Consider the following 13,921-nt stretch of genomic DNA (forward strand, 5'->3'; position numbering starts at 1 on the left):
GTCAGGAGTCCGTGATTATTCAAGTGTCAATATTTATCTGTTTCTTGTTTTTTCCCAGCCAATATATTCATTTTTGTTACTGCTTTATTAAAATCAATTAATAATGGAAACAAATTGACAGTGCAGCATTTGGAAAATATTGATGTATGTGTGCAGTCATTGAATCAGCACTTCAATCATGCTGTTAGCAATTCAATTAACCTCTATTTTTTTCTCTCACTTCTCTGTAATTTCATTTCACCACCTTGTTACTCGTACCACCCTTTTCTCAGAAAATTCAGATCTTCTTCATGTTAATTTACAATAGTTGCATCTTCTACAATTCATACAAATAAAATCACATGAGATTTACTGTGAATTCTTCAGCTTCCTTCACTCACCACAATTATTTTATAATATCCTCGTGTTCTTATGTGAATGATTCATGCCTTGATTTCAACAGCTCATCGTATTTTGTTACATTAATATTTCTCAAATTGTTTGACAATGCACCAAATAATGGATACTTGATATGTTGTCTCAGTTTCTGAATTTTATTTAGAAATTAGATACTAAGCATTATAATGTAAAGATTGAGAAAATAATCTTATTCTGACCTCGTTAACAAAAACCATGAATAACTACAAAAAATAAACCCTTCAACATATCTGAGTTGATGTCACAGAGAAAAAAAATCCCTGTATTCTGAGAAAATAGGGGCCTGCAGAGAGAACTAGGGTTCATTTATTAGAGTAACTGGGGCAGGTGCCGCTCACGGCATGGTGTTGAAGAAGGAAAAAGCTAACCTGGAAAGGTTTCATGAGTTTTGAGGACGTGTGTGCTAATCTTGTAAGAGTGTGAAACTCCCGGCACTTGCAGGTTTTTCCTACAGGATTGGGGAAATCCCCAGACAACTCACCCTCCTGCTGTCCTGTGGTGTGGACTGGGGAGGAAGAACAGCAGCTCCATTCAATGCTGAGTCTCCCTTCATTGTATCAAGGAGACATTTATTAAATCTTGTGTCCTGTAGGCACTGGTAGAATCAACTAGAACACAAGGAAACAGAGGACACCAAGGAAACTCTACCGAGAAACACCTCCCATCTCTTTCCTGCAGAATGAAATCCTGAATCTGTGGGGTAAGGACAGAGGGTCAGAAGCTGAGGACGCTGATGAAAATCCACTGTGGCTGGGAAGAGACACTCTGACACTGGGGAAGGGAAGGAACAGAAACACTTGTAAGGCCATGCTTCAGAGCCAGTCACACCACCCATAGCTAAGAAGGAGGCTTAGTCAGAAGGTTGGAGAATGTGCCCCTGTGTCCAAGCCCATTCACCACACAAACAATCACCAAGTAAAAGTGTCAGCAGGATGCACCTGCCACAGCTGAAAGAGGCTCTCTGGGGAGAATGAAATGTGAAAACCCAAAGCCAAACAGGGACACAAAATCAGGTATTGCTGGAGCTTTTGTGAACAGGAGAAGCTGACTTCAACTGTGATAGCCATTGCAACCACACACTTGAAATCCAACCCTGAGCAGACTCACAGAAACGTGGTTAATAAAGGCCCAACAGAATGTAATATGTGATCATCTCCTGGAAGAAAAAAATAAATGCAAGAAAATAAATTACAAGCGAAGTGAAAAGTGAAATTATACATGCATTTCATTTTTATAAAAACGTGAAAGCAAATAAAACTATGTCGTTAAAAAAAATCCTGAGACAATTTGTCAGTAGATTCATGTTTCAGGGCACATGTTAGCAAAGTTTCTCTTCGAGTAGCCATATGATATGCACTCAAAACATAGATCTATACAAAGAAATTAAGATTGTAAAAAAAGGGAAAATCAAGATGAAGTGCAGTTATTATCTTTGTAATTGCTATAACATATAACTATATAAAGTGATAAAATATATATTATATTTTATATGTACGTGCAAACTGAGAGTAAAGAAGAAGGAGTGGTGAGAAGGAGGAATTCAAAGCACACAGTTACACTATCTCTGTACTTTAGATCAAGGCCATCACAGTATCTGCATTAGAATCTAATTCCATACAATTCTTATTGTAAACCTTATGGCAGCCAATATAATATTTATAAAATGTGAATTAGATAATATTTTAATAGAGAAATAAACATCGTTATGAAATGCTAATTTAAACACAAAATAACAGAAAAATAATATTAATTTTAAAATAGAATTTATTGTAGTTGATTTAAAAAGGCACGGCCCAACTATTAGCTACGGACAAGGAAGTTACTGTACATATCCACAAATAGAAAAGATAAAGATGGTAAATGATGGACGATGAAAATATGAACCAAAAGAAAGTTATAGTTGCTGTGTAAATTTCAGACAAAGTAGATATCAAAAAAGATTTTCAGGACTTAACAGGGATGTTACATAAGATAAAGTGACCAGTTTTGTAAAAAGATGTCAAACAAGACTTAACAAATATATAATAGATGAAGAATGCCCCATTCATTGTGATTTACAGAACAAACGTGATTAAGGAAGTAAAGATGTCAGTGAGACCATGCACTTAAGAGCGCCCTGGGAACGGAGACGCTCCTTTGTCGTCATGGAGGGCACCACTGGGAACTTCCTCTTGAATTTCTCCCTGTTGCTGCTCACAACAGCCCCAGTCCTGGAGGCTGATGAACCACGATTATGCTGCAATCAGTGAAGGTGAATCCAGAGGCTTTGCAGGAGAGGTTCAGTGAACCACTGGGCTGTACAATTTTTCCCCCTCATACTCCACCAGTGAACTTCAAACAGGAATTCTGCAAACACAGATGGAACAGACTGAGAACAGCCCCATGTGGAGCAGCCGCAGCTGGACCTGATTCACAAGGGCCCCTGATACTGAGGGTGATGAGGAGGGAAGCCCAGATCAGTGCAGACCCCACAGTGCGGACACTGAGGAAGGGCACAGACATGGGGTGGCTCCTCACCAGGACCTGAAGGAACAGGGGATGAGCTGTCTTTCATAAGGAGGGGAGTGGACACATTTCCATGTATTTCTTTTTGTGGTCATGGGTGCACCGCTCAGCATTGCTCATCCATCCTCTGTGTCTACATTTCAGGGAGGGCAAAGACAAACGATTCCTGGGTCTGGATGCACAGGGTGAATCTGCCTATTACTCTTTCTTATTCTCTAATGTGGACACTGTTCAGGTATGTTCATAGTAGCAAACAATTTCGACAAATATGTCCAGTAAGAACACAATATTCGCATTTCCAAAGAAAATGGACATCTGTCTGTAATCAGTGCATTTAGAGCTGCAAACCACTGTTCCTGACAATGAGGCAAAGTTAAGTTACAACGAAAAAAATGCAGATCTACACCTTGTCAGGGCTGGGGTTTATAATTGCCATCATCTTTTCCGCAGGGCAGTTCAACATTGATATATGTGCTTGTGTCAGGAAGCAGTCAATGTGGAAATGTTTGCACTTATCTGAGTGAAGAGTTCACATGGAGACATGTTTGTTTGTCTGAGACAAGAGTCCACATGAGGAAATGTCTGTTTTCTGAGGAAAGAGTAAATGTAAGGACATATGTGGTGGTCTGAGGGAAGAGTCCACCTGGGGACATGTGTGTTTGTCTGAGGGAAGAATCCACATGCGTAAAGGTGTGTTTTTCTGACAGAAGAGCCCACACGCTGACAGGTGTGTGTACAAATCTCAGAGTAAATGCCCATTCAGGAACAGTGCATGACTGAACTGAGCTGAAGTTTGGGAAAACCGTTCTCAACCAGTGAAAGAAAATAATCCCGTGGGTTATTTTCTTGCTGGGAAGAAAAAACCTGGGTCAAGTAGATAATTGATTTTTTAAATAAAATGTCTTTAATGAATGGAAACATGACATATGCAAATGTAGAAAATTACTTCAATCTCTGTTGCATGCATCTGATGACATCCCTACACTCACCAAAAAAGTTATTAGATAATTTTATACAAGGTGTATTTGATCCCGGGGTTAATGAACTTTTGAAATTGTATTTATTTAGATTTATATTTTCCATCACAAAATTGTGTGCTTAGACAAACTGTGTCATGTCTCAACCATTGCATATCAGTAAGGGTAGTTTTAGTGTCATTAAACCGTTCCTTACAAACTTATTTTATACCCACTCTCTAAATTCCTGGAATATCCTCTATACGTTTCCTTGACTACAGTTTTGACTCTTACAGAATTTCAAATAAATCAGATTATACCGTGTCATTGAAATAACTTCCCTGAAGAACATGGGAAATGAAGTCGCTGACCTAAAGAACGTTGAAAATGAGAAAATTCTATAAGTTTAAAGTGTAAAGAAATTACACATAAACACTCTATTCTAGTAGATAAACATGTTTCCCACAAGGATACAGCTTTACATTTCTGATACTGCTGGGCATGTGTCCTGAAATTGTGCAGCTAAGTAGTCAAATGGCATATGGTGGGATGGGGATCCTCACTTTGCAGTGGGTTATGGACAGTCAATAAAGGAGGGCTAGAAAGGTCCATGTGGTAGCATAGTTGGGTGAGAGGCCAGTGTGTTCTCATTTGTAATGCAATAAAGTTACAGAAGATTAGATGCATAAAAGTTTCGATGTGTCCACAAATATGGGTTCATATAAACATGCCCATTTACTAGGTCAGTTGGTTGAAAGGTCCTAGGAATACTTACACCACATTAACAACACACATACCCAGTATTACAATTTTTTATTTTAATACTATTCTTTAATATCAGAAACAAGCAGTCTTTAGAAAAATGGCCGATTCTATGTTTGAAAAAGGTAATATAGAAAACGTGCTTAGAATGTATTGTAATGCCAGGACACGGGGAAGTGTTCAAAAGCAAAAGCTTGAGGTGTGCTGTAAGGATGCAGGATCCAAAATAAATTAGCTCCCAGCACCTAATAAAGCTGTGATGATTTGAACAATAAAATGAATACTGTAGCAAGGATCTTCTTCAGAGAATGAAATAGACATCCATACACCAATACAGATATTAATGGATGACTAAATAGAGAAATAATGGCAAGAAGAACACATCTCCTTACAGAAGCATTCCAAATATCTCAGGTGGAGAGTCCTCCAATCAAGTAGGTGAAGCTTAAACACTCATGAGTTGATTGTGTCCTGAGATTAGAGACATGGAAAAAAATAATCACTATTAGTGTATTTTGTAATGAGATTTCAGATATAATGCCAAAGCCATTATCTATGGATGAATAATTTTTTATTTTTTTTATCTAAATGTGTGCAAACACACACACACACACACATTTTTCTGCAATGATCACTGATAAGGGAGTAATAGATAGCCACAGACTTTGAGAAAATAATTCCAAGTCACATATTTGTTAAATGAATTCTTTTAATTCGTTAAATCACTTTTATAGCCAGTATGCAAGTAAACTTACAACTCATCAAAAGAAATGCAGTTAAAAATTAACCAACTATCAGGAGAGGCATCTTACCAACAATATATTTATTAGGAACATGTGCATTTAAATAAAAATTAGATACCATTACTTGCCTATTAGCATGGTTAAAATACCCCATTCTCATAATGATAAATGGCAATACGAATGTGGGAAATCAAGGACTATCATGAATTGATGGTGGGAATTCAAAATGCTACATGCACAAAATGAGATTTTTTGGCATTTTTTAAATAGAGATAAAAGTAAACTTAAAATGCGAACTTGTGTTTGTGTCCTAGAATATTTACAACACTGATTCAGAAATTCATGTTTACAAAGATTTGTTCAGAGGAAGTTCTTTATCAGATTTGTTAATTTGATTCATTCTCGAATCCCTGAAATTCTCTTACAGAATAAATGCTGTGTGAACAATCTCTCAAATAATTAAAATTTTTTAACTACACATTTATATTTTTCCTTTTCTTTAATGACTTAATGCCATTTTCTAAGAAAGTCTTCAACCTAATAATCTTTGTCATCTCCTCCATGCCAGCACAGCTGCCTCCTCCCTGGGGTTTCTGACATTCTCAGGATATGGGTTCTCACATTGTGTGTCTTGCACAGTAAAACACGGCCGTGCCCTCAGATCTCAGGCTGCTCAGCTCCATGTAGGCTGTGCTCATGGACACGTCCCTGGTGATGGTGACTCGGCCCTGGAACTTCTGCGCATAGTTTGTGTTACCATTTCCAAGGTAGACCCATCCCATCCACTCAAGTCCTTGTCCAGGGGCCTGTCGCACCCATTGCATAAAGTAGCTGGTGAAGGTGGATCCAGAAGCCTTGCAGGAGACCTGCACTGAGGACCCAGCCTTCTCCACCTCAGTCCCAGACTGCACCAGCTGGACCTGGGAATGGGCACCTGTGGGGAGGACGCAGGAGCTGATGAAAACCCCCTTACCTGGACTCAATCCCGTCCTCATCACTGGGACTTGGCAGCCTCTTACCTGTCGCTGCTGCCACCAGAAAGATGATCCTCCAAATCCAGTCCGTGATGAGGAGCTGCGCTGCCTGGGGCTTCTCTAGCTGAGGGATGTGGTTTCTGGGTGATGCTCTCAGGGCTGAGACGTATTCATATTTACCTCAGTGGATCTCAGGTTATTTGTGTATTCATGAGTCAGAGCATTTCATAGCTCAAGACCCTGATTCAGGATAAGGAAGGGAAGGTAAATGACACATCAGCCTTACAAGAGTGGGATGCTGATGCTCCCAGCCCCAATCCTCCTTGAGGAAATGCAGACTCTGCTCCATTTACAAACTTTTGATGTCCAGACATCCTTTCACTGAAGACCGAGCTCCCAGAGGACATGATCCTCACTGTGAACCCATATTTGATTAGCGTAGAGACCGCCTGGATGATTTCTGGAACCATCACTCTCCATGACACTGAGAAGGTGCCTTGACCTCATCCTAGTCCCACCAGGCATCAGCGCAGCTCACTGGTGACTCAGAAAGTGACAGCTGATGTCCCATGTGAGTGTCCAGCAGGTCCCCCTGAGATCATCTGGGCGCTCCTGAGACAATGTCTCCAGCACCTGCCTGGCTTCCTGATCCTCCATGATCTTCAATAGAAACACTCTTGGTTTACAGATTTGCCCTGTGATGCATAGTTAGAGCTGATTTTCTCATCTCACGGACAATAGGAATCAGAAGATGTAAGAGAAGTTTGGGGTTCCTGATGAACTCACTGCTCCCAAAATAATCGTAAAGGAATTTGTGTTTTGGATAAGTTTGAGTTTTATTTCCTACTCCATTTAATAGAATTTCATGCACTGTTTACATCCTTTCATTTCATATCCATAGATCCTCATCTTTCCATATTGATTTCTGACTCACTAGGTCTATGCACCTGCCACACTGTCAGATCCATCACTGCCCTGTCACTCACACAATGTAGGCAACATTACTTAACACTAAAGTCCAAATTTTTTATTCGTAGGAATATAGTGCCTCCCAGAATACTGTGCCCTTTCAATTCGTAAACAATTCCTATCCATTATATCCTCACTATTAAGATATTTACAGTCCTAGAAACCCACTTTGAAAAGTAGTTCTTGTTGCCTTATGTTATATGAATGCTTCTGATGTAACAGGACATTTAAAGGCATATCCACTACTTCTTGAACACTTAGTTGTTTTGTTGTTGACAAAGGAAGACACAGGCGCTGAGAGGAAACCTTGTCCCCAGCCTCCTGTGCACCTGCTCCGGGGCTGGAACCTGGGCTGGGTGGCTCCTGAGTGTCCCCTCCAGCCCAGCCCTTGCCTTGTGAGGAAGTTCCCATGGGACTCACATAGCATTTTCCCTCAGCTTCCCTAGCCTAACATGAAATGGCTTTGTCCTGGCTTAGAATAATCCTTCAGTGACAGCACATGCTGCTGACCCCATCTCTTGAAACAATTGATTAGTCTTACTAAACCTAGTGAACTCTACAGGGAGACCCAAAGCAAGGATTCTATGACCCAGGAGGGAGCACCTTCTCTAAGCTCCAGATGCACCGAATCAGCGGAAAACGAATCCAAAACCTTACAGGAGATTTGGGTGTGCCTTGTTCCCTGCAGCTGAGTGTTGCATCGGAGATTTCCAGCAGGCGCGGATGCTTTCAGGTGAGGCACACTTCGTATCCAATATTCCAATAACACACGTTTTCCCTTCTTCCTAGTGCCTCACCTGTAGAAAGTGCCTCCTACACTGACACTAGGCCCAGTATCTGACTTTCTTCTCCTAGAGATCTAAAGCCAACAGGATCCAAGTGAAGACTTGGGAAGTGCATGCAGGTTGTTACTTTCTTTGTCTCAGCTAAGAACCTTGAAAAGTCTTCATGATAAAAGAAGCTGAGGTGAATGAGGGAGTTTCCAAGACCTTGTTTTTAAAAATCTCGAAGTCAGAGGCTTCGTATTGCTCTACTGTCCTTGTCTAACTCTCTGTAATTTTTTTCTAAGTTTCTGTATGTTCTCCTCTGAGTCTGTGCATTGCCACTCTCTCATCTTTAATCCAGAGCCTGGTTAGAATGAATTGTGCAGTGTAGGTCAGCACTGTCTGTTCTTACAGTGGAAACCTAGAGACTTGATCACCTTCCTCTTCTGGGCTGTGACCTTGACCACGCGTCTCCAGGGGAAAAGCTGAATTTTCTTCTTTACTCCTTTTTGTGGTTTCATTTTCCCTGGACTATTTGCTTACATCTTACCCTATTGGCTAACTTTACTCATTCGTATAATAATGGAGGAATCAGGGAGGGATCTGGAATGGGTAGATTTGTCTTCCCCTCACATAGCATAAGGATCTGGAAAAGTTTTTCCCTGTAGGATCTTTTGGAGAAGGCTCCTGGTATGTGTTTCAGTAATTAAACTTCCCCAATTCTGACCCATAGGAGATGTATTTGGATTGTATTTTTTAGATTCTGGAGATTTCTGGAGAAAAATTCCAGAAGGCTGAGGATTGTGTGGTCCTCTGGAACTGTCATTTCACCCTAGTCCACATCTGTCTTGCAGGTCTCTATAGTGCTTACCATGCACGTGCCTTCAACAGCCTGTGGCTTCTGCAGCTTCGGTTCCAGTTAAGCACGTGTCAACTGCCATTCTGGGCATGCCCAACTGTCCAGTTTTTGGAGTGGTCATTTAAAAAATGGAACTTCATTCATCTGATGGATTCTAAAAGGTATTGAAGATCACATTGTGCAGATGCCTCTTGACATAAGAATGAGGTGATGACTGTTGTAATCTTTACATTTTGGAGCAAAGCCCAAAAGTACAACCAAAGGTCCTCTTCATGTGTTACTGGAGGCAGGATTCTAATCTGATTACATAGATGTGGCACCTGGTCTCACATAAGTGAACAGGCAGGAAAACAGAAAAAGGACATGGCACAACGCTTATGAAAAAGTCTCAGCAATTTTAATTTTCTTCTGAGGAAGCTGAAATTGTGCAAGTATTTCAGTGTGACTGGTCATGTCTCAGGTGATGTTGTGTTCTGGAAAGTGTCTCCAGTCCTGGGCTGGATCCAGTAGGTGCACTCAGGCCCCCAAACCTGAAACAGGGACTCTTATTCCTTAAACACAAGATATTCCAATAAGAAAGCTGTTCTCAGGTGAGCTGCAGAGCAGGGAGGAGGAGATGGAGGTGTCCTTCGCTTCCCAGAATTGCTGAAGCTTGAAGACCAAGGCCACCTCCTCATAGATGGAGCAGAGATCCACCTATGAGTACATCACATCAGCTCTGTCTTCAGGAATTTTTGATTGTATGGGAGGATAAGAAACATGATTTATTCCTTTCTGCTAATGCAGTGTGCATCAGAGAAAATAAATTGAAAATTTTATAAATATTTTTCCATATTGGGGAAAGAGCATGTATAAATCATGGCAATACAAGTGCTCACTTTAGAGCCTGCAGAAGGAGCAAGTGCACAATTGAGAGAAGGAAGCGCCCTGCCCCAGGAAGCAGGTGCCCTAACATCATCCCCTGAGAACTGCCCTGTAGATGCCACGTGTGTCAGTGGAACCTGGGCTCACGTCTGGGATCTTGTGCGTAGTGTGGAGAGCAGAGCACAGCTCCATTCCTCCTCACTGTGTAACCTAGGATGTGGCCTCTTCCTCTGAGCTTCATTCTAATAAGGTGTTAATATAAAATAGCAGCAGTAACTTTATCTGTAACCTTTCAGTTAGGACCCAGTGTTGTTCAGAATTGTTATCACTATTGTTGTCCAAACCCTTAAATATCATAAAAATACCTGTGTGACCCCTCGTCTCAGACTTCAGGTGGCCACATTGCAGAGAAGACAACTGCTTTGTTTCTGTCATGAACATCGTATTAGAACGGGAAAGTATGTGCACCTTGCTATAGAATTTATCTTTATTATGTTAGAATGGATGAAATTAGAATTAGTAATTGACACTTAGAAATTTAGCTGATGGGATATCTAAGCAAATTCTCGATGGTGTGTCTTCGTTTCTCCTTGCTTATTATAGGTCATGTGAGAAGAGACAGGCAAATTAAAGAGGAAATGATTGACCAATGGGGAATCAGGTATTTTATAAATAAAGGAGTTTTTCACATCTTCTGGAAACCACATCAAATTAAATAAATTAAGAACTATAAGACATTTTTTCTGCATTCTAGATACATGACTAATACAGACTTAGATTTAAATGCAAAAACAGATAACACAGAAAATGGAAATTCTGCAGCAGAGCGTTCTGCCAAATAGGCAGCTTGAAATTAGTTTGTGATTTTAGCTAAATATTCAAAGAATAAACCGCAGATCCAAGTAAGAAATTATAAAATGTCAAGGTTTAATGACTGGTTGAGAGAAGCTTGAACTAACATTATTTTGAAGAATCACACCTCAAAAGTAAAACTGTGTCCAGTGGTCCAACTTTCCAAGGAGCTGCCTGAGTAAATAATTTCTCCTTCACCTACCTGTGAGTCCTGGCACAGTCTATCATCCTCTAAAACCTGGGGCAACTAAGAACAGTCAGAAGTCTAAATACTATGAAGGTTTCAGAGACCCAAAATTACTGTCTCTGGACTGACTGGTGAGGGTGATCTCTATGAGCCTCGTCTTGGAAGAGTGTATGATGGCGTTTGTTATAATGAACAGATAGCAACAAAGACAGTCAAGAAAAATAAAGAAGCAGGGGAACATGGTCCAAACAGAAGAACAACATAAAGGTCCAGAAACCAACGTCAATGAAAAGGAGGCATTTCTGCCAGGAGGATTATCTGGCAGAAAATCTAAAGTAAATGTTAGAAACACATTCAATGAGCTAGTGGCAGCATGCAAGAACAGTGTGAGGATTTTAATAGAGATAAAACATTTAGAAGATGACTAAACAAAAATATTGATGCTGAAGAATACAATAAGTCAGCCAAAAATTTTAATAGAAGATTTTAGACCAGACTAGATCAAGTAATAGAAGAAACTGTAAACTCAAAGAAAGATCATTCGAAATAGTTGAGACAGAGAAGAGAAATTTAAAGGAAAGAAATCAAAAAGAGTTAAAGACTTATGAGTCAGGAAGCACACTGAAAACTAAATTATGCATTGAGGAGTTATGCAAAGATAAGACAAAAAGGGTAGTGAAGGAACAGGGTGTGTGTGGGTGTGTGTGTGTGTGTTAGAGAGAGAGAGAGACAGAGAGAGAGAGAGCGAGACAGAGAGAGGTGGAAAGAATATTCACAGAAGTAATAGCATGGAAATTTTCTAAATCTGGAAAAGCCAATATTGATCTACATCCAAGAAGTTCTGTAAGTTTTAAATAAGGTAAACCAAATGAGAAAAATCAGAGATATTTGAAACCACATAGTTAAAAGGAAATGTTTTTGAAAACAGAAGGAAAAAGAGCAGATTTAGCAGATTTCTCAGCAGCAGGTTTTCAGTTTAGAATGGAGAGGAATTATATTCCATGATGTATGGTTTAGTGATAGAGATTACTTCTGAGAAATGTGTTTCTAGTCAATGTCATCATTGTGCAAGCATCATAGGGTGAACTTACACAAACCTCCAGGGAACACCCTACTACACACAGACTGTGTGGAATATCACAGTGTTTCCAGACAACTAACCTGCGCAGTGTGTTACTGCACTGAACACTGTAGGGAACTTAAACACCGTGGTAAGTATCTCTCTATCTAAACACATGTAAATATGGAATATCTTTAGTGAAAATACTGAATTACAATGTTATGTGGCCACAAACATATATGTGGTCTATTATTGACTGAAACATTCTTAGGTGGTCCATGACTGTATTCAAATTGCTGGGGGAAAAAGAATGAAAAACAAACAAAAGTCTGCCAAATAAGAAACTTTATCATGTAAATCATTTTATAAAATAAAGGACAGATAAGACCTTTCTCAGAGAAGCAAAAACTAAAGGAGTTCTTCACCACTGGGCCTGCCTTAAATAACAGAGTCTCAACTAGGTCTGCAGAATAATGCATAGTTGCATCAGCTCCATTCTGGCCTCTGCCATATGACAGCTTTGTGTGAATTTTCTTTCTGCTCTCTCAGGACTTTTTTCTCTCTCAACTTCTAACTCCATTCTCCTTCTAATTGTCAGTCATTGAAAAGATTCATATTTAGCTAAGAACACTGAAAACTTTGGGAAAAAATTTAATTAACTGTCTTCACGGATGCCTATCTGTTTTTTCTTTTTTTTTCTTGTTTTCCTATGGGATATGGCCCTTGTTTCTACTTCAGTCCAGTCCTTATTTCCATATGCATGAGGCATCCAACCATCAAACACCCAGGAACATCCTGGAGGATGGGACCCTACCAACTGCCTCATCAGCCTTCAGGTGCACAGTGGCCATTCCTTCAGCTGTTGCATGTGCTTTAGGGCTTTCCATTTAAAAGTGTATTTCACTATCCCCCAAATAAAGTTCCTAGACCTTAACAAGTGATGTGGTGTTGGGGGCATTGACAGCCAAATTTCATTGTAAGTTTTTTCTGCCCTTGGTAATTGAGGAAGACTGGGAAGAAGGGAACAAAACTCAGACCTCATGAAGCTCCTCATTTAGCGATAGATTCAGTGCAAATTTAGAAAGTTGAAGACATAGAGTAATGTTGGTGTGGTTTTCTGTGGCATACTAAGGAGACAGCAGAAGACGGTCAGTGGTCCGTCTCCATCCAGCCGGTACCCTTTGTCCATTACTTAGGTCATCAGAAAAAATAAAAGACAACTTTTGTGACAAAGCCCCAAGGGCTTCTTGAAAACACTTTGCCCAGAAATTGGCCAACAGGGACATGACAAGTTTTTATATCACAGCTACTCTTTTTTGCCTACTTTATATAGAAATCTGAGAGATGTGCCCAGCCTCAGGGGGCTGATTCTCCATCCAGGAGACAGCGCTAACAGAGTTATGTGTTGTTAGTCTGTCTGGGTCTTCCTAAGAAGACAACAGGGAGTGGGTGGCTTAAACAACAAATATTGATTTTCTTACAATTCTGAAGTCTGAATGTTGAAGATCAAGGTGCTGGCAGGGTTGGTTCTTGGTGCACCTTCTTCCTGGCATGCACTGGGCACCTTCTAATACACTGCATCTCCACATGGACTCTTCTCTGCGTGCATGTGAAAACTGAGAGGTCTCTGGTGTCACTTCCTCTTCTTATAAAGACAGCGCGTCTATTGCATTAGGTTCTCACACTTCTGACCACATTCAACCTTAATTGTATCATTAAAATTCCAATATAGATCCATTGAATTTAAGATTTCAGCATATGAATTTCAAAGAGGGCACAATTCAATTGATGACAGAAATCAAGAGATGGTGAGAAGCATTAGAGTATATATTTTTTTAATCACTAAGGAATAATGGGCCATGCAGGAACTTGTAGGAAACTTCCTAGTAATTGGTGAAACTTCAATTGTAAGAGGAAAATGTGTCTTCCTCCTTTCTTTTCTGGCAGAAGAATGTGAGGAAACAGAACCACAGATATCAAAGAAAAAGGAGCCCTGGGGACAGCTGAGG

This window comes from Piliocolobus tephrosceles, chromosome 6, assembly GCF_002776525.5.
Source record: "Piliocolobus tephrosceles isolate RC106 chromosome 6, ASM277652v3, whole genome shotgun sequence".
NCBI classification, from domain to species: domain Eukaryota; kingdom Metazoa; phylum Chordata; class Mammalia; order Primates; family Cercopithecidae; genus Piliocolobus; species Piliocolobus tephrosceles.